The following is a 13,817-nucleotide window of genomic DNA, read 5'->3' on the forward strand; positions in this document are numbered from 1 at the left end:
CCTCTCTCTCTCTGGTGGCAGTGGGGGTGGTTGTAACTGCCTCACTCCCAGCAGCTGGCTGGTCCCTAGGCTTCTATAAGTAAATGCGTATCGACCGCGTTTCTCTGCTCCCTTGTGGAGATTCCCTGTCTGAGATCCTGCCTTGGCCATGAGGCCATCGATGGGCATACATTATTAATGTTGAAGAAAGAGATGGCGCCTGGTGGTGTGGGAACTGTCGCCTCTGCCTATAGACGGGAGCAGGCCCGGAGGAGGCACCTGGCAAGAGATACTCCTTAAGGCCTGACTTCCTGCTCAGGCCAATGCAGTGGGGAGCATGTACCCCAGGCAGTGACAATGGGCCTATCGCCCAGTCACCACAGCCATCTATGCTTTGTCCACACCCTGCCTGTGCAGGAAGCTGCCTTAAGTGGGTCCTTAACATCAATCTACTTAAAAGAAAATTAAGGAATTAAAACACTTCTCTCAATATTTTAAAACTGCATGTTATATAACTCTGCACAATCCCTGAACATATCCTGATGTAGCACCCATTGGAGAAACATCACTCTAGACAGAACTGCTTATCAAGAGGTCCTGAAAGCAGGCTAGGAACCCAGATTTAAGGTCTAGACACGTCAGAACAAGATGTCATCAGTCGCTAACATGGTGGAGGGTCTGGAGTGGATTTTCCTCAGACATATCATCAGTGGCAGACTCGATTAAGAGAGTTCTCCGCCAGTCTCAGCAAAACACTCAGGCAGTTTCTCCAGGTTGCAGCCAATTCTACCTATCCCCTGAGTGGCCAGGGCAGTGACACGTGGGAAAGTGTTTTTGGAGTTTGGGCCACCATCCCTCTGCAGAATGTGCCCTGAGCCGGGCTGTTTGGAATCAGGGGATGGGAAACATCTGTCAGTATTTGGGGGTGTTTTACTTGTCACACTAGAGAGAGAAGTATAGTCCTCCCCACAAAACCACCCAGCTCTATAAATTAATAGTGCAGGAGGAGGTTGGGAAAGCCTGCTTAGATATAAAGACTGAGATAGTGGGGAAGATACCAGAAACCAGCCAGGCCCACCAGCCTCAGGCCTGTGTTACACAGTCCTTTACTTGTGCCTCCCCTCTCTCTCACGGGACACTTTTTCCAGGCTTTGGAGCCAAATGGGACTTGGTTCCCCCAGTTCTGCATCCCTACTTCCCGCATGACCTTCCAACCATTACATGAAACCAATAGAAATAATGAGAACACGAAGGTGGAGTGAATGTTTCTGATACTGTACACAATTCTTATGGCCCTGGTCCAGACCTCTAGCTCCTGCCTCTTTTCCTGCACCGGAAATTGATACACTCTTACTTTCTGCTTTCATGCCTGCAGGGGGCTCTTGATCCAGGCTTGGTCAATCAGACCATGGACCCTACCTGTTGGTCCCAATTAACTGGTTCACTACAGACACATGGCCCAAACTAGACCCAGGAGAATCACCCCTAGGAGGTTGGCTAGCATAAACTAGAAAGAGGTCTTCTTGTTTTCCTGGGCTTGATAAGCTAGAAGGCTAGAAACCTCGCCCTGGAGAAGGACAAATATGCCATAGAGGGAGAGAGCCTGTCCACAACAATAAGGGATGGAGTGGAGTTGAGTCTTCATACATTGAGTGGCTGGATTCACCTATGCTGGAAACCATACGTGGACTTTGCAGCTCCAGCAGCCAATTAACTTCCCTCTTTCGAATTAAGCCAACTTCAGCTAGGGTCCAGTCACTTGCCAACAAGCTCTCTCATTCTTCACATGTGGAATGGCCCACTCCTTCCTCCAGAGAGGAAGTTCTCTCTGTGTAACAAATAGACATATAGATGCAGCCCGTGGCAGCTGGCAGTGACAAGAAGAGTCCACTTGCCAGAGTACGTCACTATCGTTCTGAAGATGCCCACAGAGACAGCCTTCCACTCCATAGCACAGTGGGCAGGAAGGATGGTTGAGGCTGGAGGTGAAGTGCACCAAAGCCAAGTCCACAGGCGTGTGCCTGATTTCTCATACTGGCAAATGCCTGCCGTTTCCCAACAATGCCGTGGTGACAACTACCATAACCAGAGCTATGCTCTAGGGAGCACTCTTCCATACCCCATACATGTAACACCCCAGAATCTGTTGAGCAGCCCTATGAGGCACATGCAGTTCCATCTCATTTACAGGAGATAACTCTGTGGGACAAGGAAGGGCACAGGGGTTATCCAAGGTCATGCAGCTAGAAAGTGGTGGGAACAGTGCATTTGCTTCTGAGCTTGTACTTCAGAGCAGGTCTAGAAGCGCTCCTTGATGAGCACCATTAGCTGGCCCGTCCATCTAAAAGTTAGGTTCTCCTTGCCTTGCCATATTCTATGCCAGTACTTATTCTCATTTTTATTTTTTTCAGCATCAGGGATTGAACTTGGGACCTTACACTTGCCAGGCAGGTGCTTATGCTGCTAAGCTATATCCCCAGCCTTTGTGCCAGTACTTTTGATCCTTACCTTTGTAGCATAGGCCACAAGTTTCCATTATTTTTTTACTATTCTTTTTTCAATCTAAAGTGAATGGAAAATAGTTTTTAAAAAAAGAAAGAAAAGAAACAATATAAAACTTCACCAAACAAAACAATAGGAATTCAACAATTGTTGCTATATTGTATAATATTGTCTTTAAGTTAGTTGTTCAGATTACTAGATATAAGTATGCAAATTAGTTTTTAAAAAGTTGCAAGAAATTAACAAGGACAAAAAAAAAATTTCAGCATCAACTGCTCCCCTCTGTAGACCAGCAGAAATCAGCAATACAGCTATCCAAGCCATCTTGCATACATACATAAATGTATCTTTCTCCCTTCTCCCTCCCTCTTCTGTCCTTTTCCTCATCCCAAGTTTTTTATTCCCTTTGAACAGGTTCTTTCCCTTTCACAGTAACTATTGTACCTTTCAGATTTTATGTACTCTTTCAAGTTTTTACACTATTGAGACAATATGATGTTTGCACAAATGGGTCTGATTTAGTTCACTTATGAGTGTGGACTCTAGTTGCATCCATTCACCTACAAAAAGCCTCGGCTTTATCTTTTTTTATAGCTGAGTAATATTCCATTGTGTAAAAACTCTTTTGATTGGTTCCTCCCCATCTCACCTCCAGCCTAGGCCATCTGTCTCAATCTGGTACTCTGCTGCTGCCTGAATTTATAGTCTTTAACCTTCTTATCACCCTGGAAGGTCAGGGGTTCTCATTCCCATTCATGATGGAGGAAGCCCAGGGTTCGATAGGTTTAAGTCAAAGTATGGGGCTTGGAATGGTCCTGCAGGATTGCTGTGGGGCTTGTTAGAAAGCACACTCTCAGGGGGTTTGGCCCCTGTGTCCACAGCTGTGCAGGTGATGCCGGGTACACTGGGCTTGATGAACAAGGACACATCCAGCCGGAAGCCCTGCTCCTTCCCGGGCAGTGCTTGTGTGAGGTAAGCTCCTGCCTTGTTAAAGCAGCCACCCAGTGCCTCCCACCACCAGCAGCTGGGGAGCATCCCAGAGCCCCCAACCCAAACAATACCAGAGGTTCCAAGTCAGCCTCAGGGCAGGGCCACTGGGAGTAGGATGAACACATGGCAGCGACCCCAGGAGATATACACAGTGGCTCCGCCAGAGGAGCAGTGAATAAATGTGAACGAACTTGCAAGACTCGGCTCGCATACTAATTACCTTCGCTGCCAGGCAGGCTCCCCAAAATGTGAGTCATTCATACGTTCTAAAATGCACCCGCATACATCACCAATGCCACACACATGCACACACGTACACACACATGCACACACGTACACACACATACACACAAGCACATGTGTGCACAAACACCAGCACAGGCACTCTACAGAGGAGCCAAAAGCAGCTCTGCTGGCAGGTGAAGGAGCAGCGTGCTGCTTTTCTGAACTCTCGATCCTACAGAGGCTGGAAAAGATGTGGTGTATTTTCTTGTATGAGAAGGATGGCTAGACCTGTCTGGGCCACACAGAGATTCTCCCAGCCCAGCTTCTCCCTGAGACAGCGGGCATGAGCTTCAGAGTCAGACTTTCCAGTTTTAAATCCTGCCTGAAGTGCTGGGGATGTAGTGAAGCGGCCAAATACACACCCAGCTTGTTCAAGACCTTGTGTTCTGTCCCCAGCACTGCCAAGAAAGAAACAAAGATCAATCTTGCCCCAAACCCCTTGCCAGTATCCTGTCACCATGGGTAGCTGAATTAATCTTTTTTTGTGGGGTTTTTTGTTTTTGGCTTTTTTTTTTGCCTTTATTTTACCTACATAATGAGGATGATACTATTAGCTTCTCTTGAGGTTGTGGTGAAGATTATAATGACTAATTATTGGGGGTTAGAAGAGTAGTTAACATGTGTAAGCAGTCATATATAAAGTGTGTTTTTAAGTGAATAAAAAAGACAGGCAAATGCTCCCTTAACTAGAGTGATGAATTCTTCGGAAACTGTTTTGCTAGGGGGTGGTTGCCATGGAGATGGTGTGTGTGTGTGTGTGTGTGTGTGTGTGTGTGTGTGTGTGTGATCTAGGTGTTTCCCCACTGTGGACTGCTCTTCTCTACCACGTACCAAGCAAAGAGGCCCATGAAGAAGTGGTGGAAAGGGGAGATCCTTTTCTTTTGGGGGTGGTCTACTCTAGGGACCCCCAAATGCCTCTGCTATGCCGGGTAAGTGCTCCAAGTGGAAGCCTCACTGTGAAGGTCGAAGGCAAGGCTATCCCAGAGGCCCTGAGGCAGGCATCTCTCTTGGGTCAGAACTGGGACTTGAGGAGACCAAGCGCAGGCCCTTCTCCCGGGAACAAGGATCTTCTTTCCCTTCCACCCATGGGAAAGAAGAAATGAAAGATCTAGAACCATTTTGGAACACACCATTCTGACTGGCTTGACACTCCCAATACCGGCAGGTCTCAGAGGAGGACATTCACCCTCATCAGGGTCCTTCCACAGTGCTGCCAGGTCAGAGGAGGCACGTTGTCCCCCCAAAGATGGGGAGGAGGCGCTCTTAAAAGGAAGAAGGGAAAGAAGAAGAATACAGAGCAGAGGTGCTTGTGTGCACTAGAGCACACCGCTTTCCTAGCCCCGGGCACATTTAATAGTTCAGCCCCCAGATGAATATCCGGCACAGTTTCCATCAGACTCCTTCAGAGTGGACGATCTCAGGAGGAGGGAGGCAGGACAGGGAAGTCAGATAGAAATATATGACACTGGGCATAACTTCGCTGGCCCTCGGTTTCCTCATCTATGAAATGGGGATGATCGCACCACCTTCATGAGGCTGGTTTGAAAAGCGGAGTTACAGTACCTGGGAAGGAGCTTGGTGTGTGGCACAGAGGACGAAAGGATACATACCAGTTAAAAAGACTCACAAACACCACTGCTCTGTTGGGACAAGGAGGGCAGAAAAGTTAAGCCGTCGGGCAGAAGCTTACTGGAACTTCCAGGCCATGCTGGGACTAGAACCGGTTTCTCTCAGTCTGGACCCCAAGGCTGTTCCACTGTCCTTCTGGTCCAACTTGTGTCTGGCAGAGGCTCCCCAGGGACTTCAGCATCACCGGGTCCCAGCCCACTCCCACTGCATCAACGGTGCTTTTCCGGCCTGGCTGGATTCAGTGGTTACAAAGTTTCCTGACATTAAGCTCTTTCCCAGACCTGGAAGCTGGACCCTGATATCTTTTCCAAGTTACACTATCTCATATCTTCATTTCCCAATGCTGACTTAGGACACTGGCCTATTTGCACTGGCCTATTTGGGGGCTAAAAAACCCTCAGAGGTTAGTGAACAGGGCTGCAAGAACACAAGTTCTATGCAAAGCTGCTTCAACCCTATAAATAAGAGCAATCATTGGATGGAAATTACATCCTTGGCTGGGTGGGTTCATAGCATCCCACAGGCTGAAGGGAAGGGAGCTGCTGCCTGTTTCCTTGTTCAGGTCAAGGGAGCTTTCAAAACATCAGGTCCTGTGTATTCCTGCTTAAACCAGTCTAGGATTCACCAGCCCAACAGAATTAACCCTCAACTTTTTCTCAGAGCTCCAGAGACGATGGTCTGGCAGATAACTGCCACCTACCCCCACCCCTAAATCTGCCTCCTGCTTGGCCACAGTGGCCTTTGTTTAGCTCTGTGCTTTCTCCCTCGCCTGATTCATGCTTCCCCCGCATCTCCCTCCCTCCCCGGGGCCAGCCCCACCGTACGGAGCTCCACTCAAAGGCGGTGTTCTTCAGTGGCCTCTTCACGCGCCTGGCCTTATTTTCTGAAGCCCCTGCCCATTCGGAGGAGATCTGCTTGTTCTTCAGTTGCTTCTTTAGTGTGTGCTGACCCATCTCCTAGGTCCCCTAAGAGCAAGGACCTGTTCATTTTATACAAAGGGTTATTCTAGCACCTACTTCCCTGGCTGACACGATTGTAGAAATAAAAATTTAACCAATGAAGATTTTTTAAGCTTGTTTTTCTGACAAACCTGTATGTCTTGATGCCTCGGCCCCAAAGGAGACTCCCCGCTCCCACTTCTCCCGTTCTATCTCAGCTCACCCGCTTTGAGACTCAGGACAGGCAAGGGATTGGAAACAATGTTCACTCTTCGGGCTAGATCGAAAACTGGCCGGGGGCAGGGCTCCCAACCGCAGCTGCCAATTTGCATTCTATTTACATGTCATTTGCATGCAGTTGAACTCGAGTCTGGCTACTCCAAAAGCCCCCGCGTCCCCTCTGAAGAAACTTCTGAAATAACGTTCCTTGGCTGCAGTGCTGAGGCCTCTCGCCAGCCCCCTCCCCAACTCTCGTCTTTGCAGGGACCCCCGGGGCTTCCTAGGCTCCACTCAGGTACCCCACAGCCCGTCGCAGCTGGGCAGCCAATGTGGCGCGTGTACCGGGGCCTCAGGCGGGTCGGTGCTGCCCGCCACACTCTAGGGGCCTTTGTCCTCGCTCCAAGAAGCCGCCCCTTGGCGATCGGGGGACATGGAGGGGGAACTAACTCGGCCTGGGTGTGACAGAGCAAGGACAGGGGAAGGAGCCTGCAGCGCTGGGGCGCCTCCCGGACAAGGTCGGTGCGCCCCTCTGGGCCGGGTTAATCAGCGCCCCAGGGCCCCAGGCGGGCACTGGGTGTGTGTGGCCCTCATGAGGATGGAAGACCGTGTCCCCCACGAAGAGGAGACACAGCACAGGGGAGTCCTTACTCTCTTGGCTGTGTTCCGCGTCTGGAACGGAAACGACCCTCTCTCATTGTACGCATCCGCCCCATTTCCCGCCCCCATTTGTCCCGCAGTCCCGGGTCTCAGCTCCCCTGTGGCACCCCCCGCCCGCACCGGGTAGTGGGGGCCTCCGCCAGCGCCGCGAGCTCGGCCCCAGTCCCTGCGGCAGGTGCGGCTGCTCGGCCCCCAAAACCTCACCCTGGCGCCCCGGCTCCGTCTTCACCGGACGCGGCCCCCTCCCCACTGGCCCGCCACTCAGCCTGGGACGCCTGCGGCGGCTTCGCTCACACGAGTCACCCGCGTGCCGCTGCTTTTCACCTGTGGTCACCCCGGTCCCCCAGGGACTTGGAGCTGCATCTGGGCTGGATACACAGCCCTCCTAGTTCCCCAGATAAAGGTCCCCGGCCCCGCCTCCCCCGCTCCGCCTCTGCGGCTCCTCTCTCGCCGCACTGTGGCTCCCCTTAGCAGAACCCCACGTTCGCCCCAGCAGACCAACCCAGGAGGGGGCGGTGGTTAGAAAAGCCCAGGCAGCCGACCCTCCAGTCGTCCCAGGCCCACTATGCCAAAAGTTTCTGGGGTCCCCGCAGCGCCCTCCGCGGTGTCCACACGGCTCGCACTCACCGTCCCGCGCGCCCCGCAGCGCCCACGCTCCCGCTGGCGCTCGGCCCGAGTCACATCTCCGCAGCGCGGCCGCGGCCCCGGCTCAGAGCACGCCCGCCCGCCGCCGCTAGCGCCTCACTGCATAGCCTTAGCAAGCGGCTGCCGCGCACGGCGCCCCCTGGCCTGGCCGGTGCTGCTGCAGCAGCCGCGGGCCCCGCCCTCCGGCCCCGCCCCCGCCCGGCCCCGCCCCGTCCCACGGGCAGTGAGGCCTGCTGCCGGCGCACCCAGGGCCACAAGCTCTTGGCTCCTAGGCCGGATCTCAGAGACCGCTTTCCAGTCTCCAGCATCCCAAATTTTAAGACCATTCTTCCAGTCACCGTTTGCCCATGTTGCTCCATTTGCAAAAACGTCCTCGTCTACACGCATGGAGTATGCTCCTACTGGGCTCCTGGGCAAAGCCTTCTGCAATCTAGGGCATATTCCAGCGTGGGCTCACAAGGAGTGGCTTCCCCGAGCCACATCTGCACCAGGCCAGGACACGCGCATCCCCTAGTCACTGCTGCCCTAGTCTACTGCAGCTAGGCACACCCACGTGGCTCTGGCTCCTCTCGATGGGCCCCCTCCTAATCACAATCCCGCGTGTCCTTGTCCCTTTGCGCTCTGAACCCAGCGCACAGCACCCACGGATGCGTGCGTCCTCCTCTGTTCCTGGCGCGCACACCCGGAGGAGTTCTGGGCTCCTGGCTGTGCGCTTCGCAGACGCTCAGGGTTTGGCAGGGCGCAAGCCCGCGGGGCGGTCCTGGAACCTGTGTTAAGGAGGTGTGCAGAGCAGTGCCCAAGGGCACTACGTCTGGCACTAAGTCGCCTCTCAATCCACCCGCCTGGCACAGGTCAGCCCTACAGGGACCAGTCTTGGGGGATTGCGCCCCAACCACCTCATGGGGCTGATTCCCAGGGTGACCTTCAGTTCAAAAGCTGGGGTCCGTCTCAGAAACAAAACCGAGGAACCAAACAGACCTGTGCGGGCCACCCTTTCTGCCCACTGTAGTTTCCTAGGGTGACTCTTACTCCCAGCCTCATGAAACAGAAAGACACGATGTGGAGACAGCTTTGCTAGGGCTTGCTCCTGGATGACACCCTTTCCAGGCGCGTTGTTGAGCCTGAGTTTGGGGCAGACTTTTCAGAAATTCTCCTTCCTTCCCATGAGCCTCCAGCCTTCCAGTTCGGGTTCCTCGAAGCCCTTTTTTTCCAGGTCCAGTCACGTACCCTTTGGACACGCAACTCAGTGAAATGCCTTTGATTTTTATGGAAGAGTGGAAAGGAAGAGCCCCTAGTGCTGCTTCCCCTCCATCCCCAAATTTGCTGACGTATCTTTAGCAATCTGAACAGTGCGTGGCACGACGCAGGCTCGTCAAATCTTTTCCCTTGTGCTCCGGGTAGACTGCTGAATTGGAATGTTGACCATGCACTGCCCCCTGGTGGTATTATTTGGAGCTGTCGTCGAGGTCCTATGGTTCAGCATTTTGAGCCTTAACGCTCTCACCTGGCAAATAGCTTCCCCCCCCCCCGACCCCCCCGCTGGGATTAGTTGAACTCAGGGTCTTGCGCATGCTAGGAAAGCAGTCTACCACTGAACTACACCCCCAGCCTACAGAGCTCATTTTAATAGTACAAACCTTTTGGCCTATGAAAGATTTCACACAGGTTCTGACATGTTAAAAAAATCCTTCATATGAATAGTCAGTATTGGAATTATGGTTGTGCTCCTTCCCCCAGCTTGTTTTTATCTTGACTGTGATGATCAAGTGTTTTTGGGTGATATTTTAGAAGCTAAGAGTGAAAGTGAAGGAAGATACTGGGTGGAGGGGCATCCTTCCCCTTCTCCTTAAAAAAGTTCAGAGGTTCAAGGATAATAATAATGGTAATGGCAAGAATGAGGACAGCTAACACTTATACAGTGCTTGCCACGTGCCAAGAACAGTTCTAAGTACTTTAGACCCTTTAATTCATTTAATTATCCCAGCAATCCTTTTAGTCAGATACTGTTATCTGCCTCATTTATCCGCTTGAGACACTGAGTTCCAGAGAAATGCAGTACTGCTCTATGGTTCCAGCTAGCAAACTAGGTCCCCAGTCAGTTCTGTCCTCACCCAGTAGCTTAGCTGGTGTCATTTGCTGCAAAGTTAAACGTTGTCACAGAGGCACCTCTGGTCCTTGGGGAGGGGGCTTTTCTTTTAGGAAAGACTTTGTCGGATGAGCATTATGCTTGACCTCCAAATTTGGCTGCAAATTTGCTGATGAGATGCATAACCTTTGGATTACTCTGATGTTTTGACACATTTTCAGGGTTCTGAGCCACATCCTGGAAGGCTACCACAACTTCTGGGTCCTACAAGGCTGCAAGGAGCTCTGGGTCACTAAGAATCTCACTGAGCCCAGGCATTCCTGCCATGCCCGCTCCCATCCCAGGCATCCCTCCTGGGAAATTACCAAGCATCACTCCAGGAAAGCCACCTGGAAAAGAGCCATACTGAGCTCCTGATTGTTGTCTGGCTTTTCCTCCCCCTGGGCTTTTTCACGCTCTTCTCCAGCCTTCTTAACCCTTTCTATTCTTTCTTTGATCTCTCATTCTTCACGGTTTTGGCTCATACTTTCTCTGATGTTGAGCAATTTTCTGTGCCCTTGGCTGAACTTCTTTAAACATTGCACTTGCATCCTCATCATAATCCAGTTTACAAGCAAGGGCAGGATCATGGGCTGCTTCTTCCCGATGGCCCAGAAGTTTGTGTGCCTTCCCTCGCCACTTGTACGGCTGGGCTGAATCAGGATTTATTTCAATGGCTCTGTCACAATGTTGAATGGCAGCACTTGGCTTCTGTAATTTGATGAAGACACTGGCCCTCTTGGTGTACAGAATGGCCAACCAAGGCTTCAGCTTGAACCATCTGTGAACAAGTCAACGGGTTTCTGTGGTTCACCATCATCTAGAGCATCCATGGTAGCTCCTTTCTTTTTATTTGTTTGATCCATCATCTCCTCAGTTATCTCTACATTTTCATCTCCCATTTCTTGAGAGGTATCAGTATCTGGCTCAATTACACCTTCACTGTCAGTCTCTAAATCACTTTCTTCACTTGACGACTCATCTGTCTTTATGTTTTCCCCATCTTCTTACTATCGGCATTTTAAAATTAATTTTATTGAGAAACAAATAGCAATGAGACAGTTTCAAAATTCATTAGTAGGACAGTTTCAATAATAAATACATTGCATATTGCTGTCTTCTTAGTGGTTATTCATAGTACAAGATGCACACATGATATCCTGTCCAAACACTATTAGTTCAAATCTTTCTTCTCATTGAATTAAGAAAAAGTAGCTGTATATCTATCTTAACTATTTTGTATATACAGATACAAAATGGTCCTTCATTTGTATCCCCTTTTTTGTTTAGTTTTGTCAGGGATGGGTATTCCATTGCCATTTAAATATTGTAGGTGTGTGAATTCAGCAAAAATAATCCAGTATAGTCCAGTAGTCCATAATGGTAGTGGGTTATCCGTAGGACTGGCAATGTCAGAAGTTGTTGACTTGAGCCACTCACAGCTCAGCATATTAATATGGCTTTACTTTTTATACCTAGTTTTTATACTTTTCTGCTGGATGATTAAGACCAAGATAGAGCAAGATCTATATAACAAGAAATGTAACTTTTGTATCTGACAAGATCAGTCAAATCCCCTCAGGATTTACCCTGAAACCCTGTACCGCAGTTTGTAGATCCTTTATCAGCGTCAGCCATATGGATGAGTCATGGCCATTGCTTGACCAATTTGCTTTCTGTATTTTCTTCTGTGATATTTTCTTCTGATTTCACTTCCTGAGTAGCAGGGGGTACTTTACCCCCCATGCTCTCCACCACACCCTCAAGAAGCACATTTCTTGGGTGTGCAAGACTCTCGGATCTTGCTCACACATTTTCAAGAAGGCCCGAAGCTCGTTTACTTTGCGGGAATCCATCGTCAGCAGACCACCAGCAGCTGCTGAAGAGGCTGCGGCCCAATCCCAGATGCTGGCTCCGCAAGACATGCAGAAGGGGACGGTGGCCGCAAGGCAGAACTCACTAGTCTAATCTCTCTTTAAAGTAATTTTTTTAAAAAAGGTAATAAGGCTTTCAGAACAGACGCGCAGAGCCAGGCCTGGGCCCAGGTGCCTGCTGCAGATGCATCATGTAACCTCGGTTCTCAAAGTACAACAGGAACAAGTAGATCTTGCAGCCACTTTCCTCATTGCTTCATTTCAGATCAGAATAAAACTTACTTTGGAAAAAAAAAAGGTAATAAAAGAAAATGAGAGACAGAAGTGTAGGGTATCTCTGTGCTTCTCACTAATTGCTTTATGTTTTGGAAAATGCAGGTGTTTTTATAACAGGCTTGTTGTCAACATATAATGCGATTATTACTGTCTTTAAATGAATGAATGAATCATTAAAATATTTCTTGGTTTTAATTTAAGTTAAGCTAAGTATTGCTATTTGCCTACTGATTCTATCTCCTCAAAGTTCTTTAAAGTTAAGACAATATCATCAACTCTACAGGTGCTGATTCTGTTGGAGGCAGGAATTAAAGTACCCTGCTTGAGGTTTCTTCCTTTTTCATTTTTTAAAATTTCTTTATTTATTTTTGAAACAGGGTCTTGCTGCGTACTTCAGGCTGGCCTCAAACCATCAGTGATCCTCCTGCCTCAGCCTCCTGAGTGCTGGGATTACAGGCACGTGACACCCCACCTCTGGCTTTCTCTTTTATATTTTTTTTCTTTCATTTTTTTCAGTCCTGGCGTTTGATACTGGTCTCACTATGTTGTCCAGGCTGGCCTCTAGCCTTCCCAATAGCTGGGATTACAGGTGTGTGCCATCATACTTGGGTATCATCTATTAATTTTAAATTATTACAGGTTTTCAACACCATAAATGTTGAGAACCTCCAAAGTATACCTACCAATTAGAATGAGCTCTTCTAGAAGAATAACAATGTTTACACTGCGTTTAGAGTTTACCAGGCACTGTTCTAAATAATGTAAGTTTTTTGATTCTCCTGGCAGTCCTGAGGTGTGCTATTTCTCTGTTTAGTGGAAGTAGAAGTTGAGGCACAGAGAGGGAAACAATCAGAAGCTCACACACTCTGGTGTCCCCAACCCAAGGAACAGGCTGGGGCTCCATGTGCAGAACAGACTGTTCCTGACAGGTGAGCCTCGGCCCCGCAAAGCCCACCGCTGGGCAGAGGGCTGAACCCCTTCTTCCCCTCCTTCCCTCCTCCTCCTCCTCTTCTCCTTCCTCCCTGCTCCTCCCTTCCTCCTTTCTCTCTTGCCTGCCTCTGCTAAGCTTGGCCCAGTCGACTGTGAAAGATCGTACCAGACAGGCGAGCCAACGCAGGAGCTTCGAGGTGGCACTGGGAGCCCGAGGTGACTTGGTTATATAAGGCCCTGGGGACAAGGGACAGTTATGTAATGGGGGACAGGAGGGCAAGGGTGATAGAGCAGCCAGGGAAAGGGTGAACCTGGAGCTGGAGGGAAGAAAAGCAGGGCAGAGCAGAGGAACTGTGTCTATCACTAGGTGGGCAGCTGCCATGCTGTCACCTCCTCCGGTGTCTCTGTCCCCTACGGCTTTGTCTTTTACTCTCCTGCCTCCGCTGATGATTCCTGAAGTCCTCTGGCATCTTTGTGCCATACTCCTTTATTGTCGAATCCACCAGATTCAGTTTCTGTTGCTAGGGCCACAATGTTGGCTTTCCTTGCAGCCCTCCTTTTTCTCTAATTTTGGTCTGCAAACTTAGGTTATTAACCATCCAGAAGACAAGCTTATTGCTATTACCATGCAACTTAGGCTGTTAAGCTTAACCTCACTATCTGTCTGCATATCAAACATCTTAGGCATACTATGGAACAGGTATTTTTCATCAAGTATTGATATGTTGAACTTTTTTTTTTTCATTTTCCTTCTATTGGTTTGTTTTT

The 13,817-nt window shown here is 49.7% G+C and overlaps 1 protein-coding gene and 1 pseudogene across 2 annotated transcripts in view; both read right to left on the reverse strand.

The window, feature by feature from the left end:
* Gprc5b (G protein-coupled receptor class C group 5 member B) overlaps positions 1-7,973 on the reverse strand; it is a 22,861-nt gene extending 14,888 nt beyond the window's left edge. Inside the window, exon 1 of one of the 2 annotated variants that reach the window (XM_023704370.1) lies at positions 6,476-6,569. The gene's annotated coding sequence lies outside the window, so the exon portion shown is untranslated. Of the gene's footprint in view, positions 1-6,475; positions 6,570-7,826 lie in introns of those variants that run through there. The other variant, XM_004644211.2, reaches the window with a different exon arrangement.
* A 2,092-nt stretch (positions 7,974-10,065) lies between these two features.
* Positions 10,066-11,825, reverse strand: LOC101574078 (annotated as a pseudogene).
* Positions 11,826-13,817: the final 1,992 nt, after the last annotated feature.

Source organism: Octodon degus, unplaced genomic scaffold (assembly GCF_000260255.1).
Source record: "Octodon degus isolate 3935 unplaced genomic scaffold, OctDeg1.0 scaffold00195, whole genome shotgun sequence".
Taxonomy (NCBI): domain Eukaryota; kingdom Metazoa; phylum Chordata; class Mammalia; order Rodentia; family Octodontidae; genus Octodon; species Octodon degus.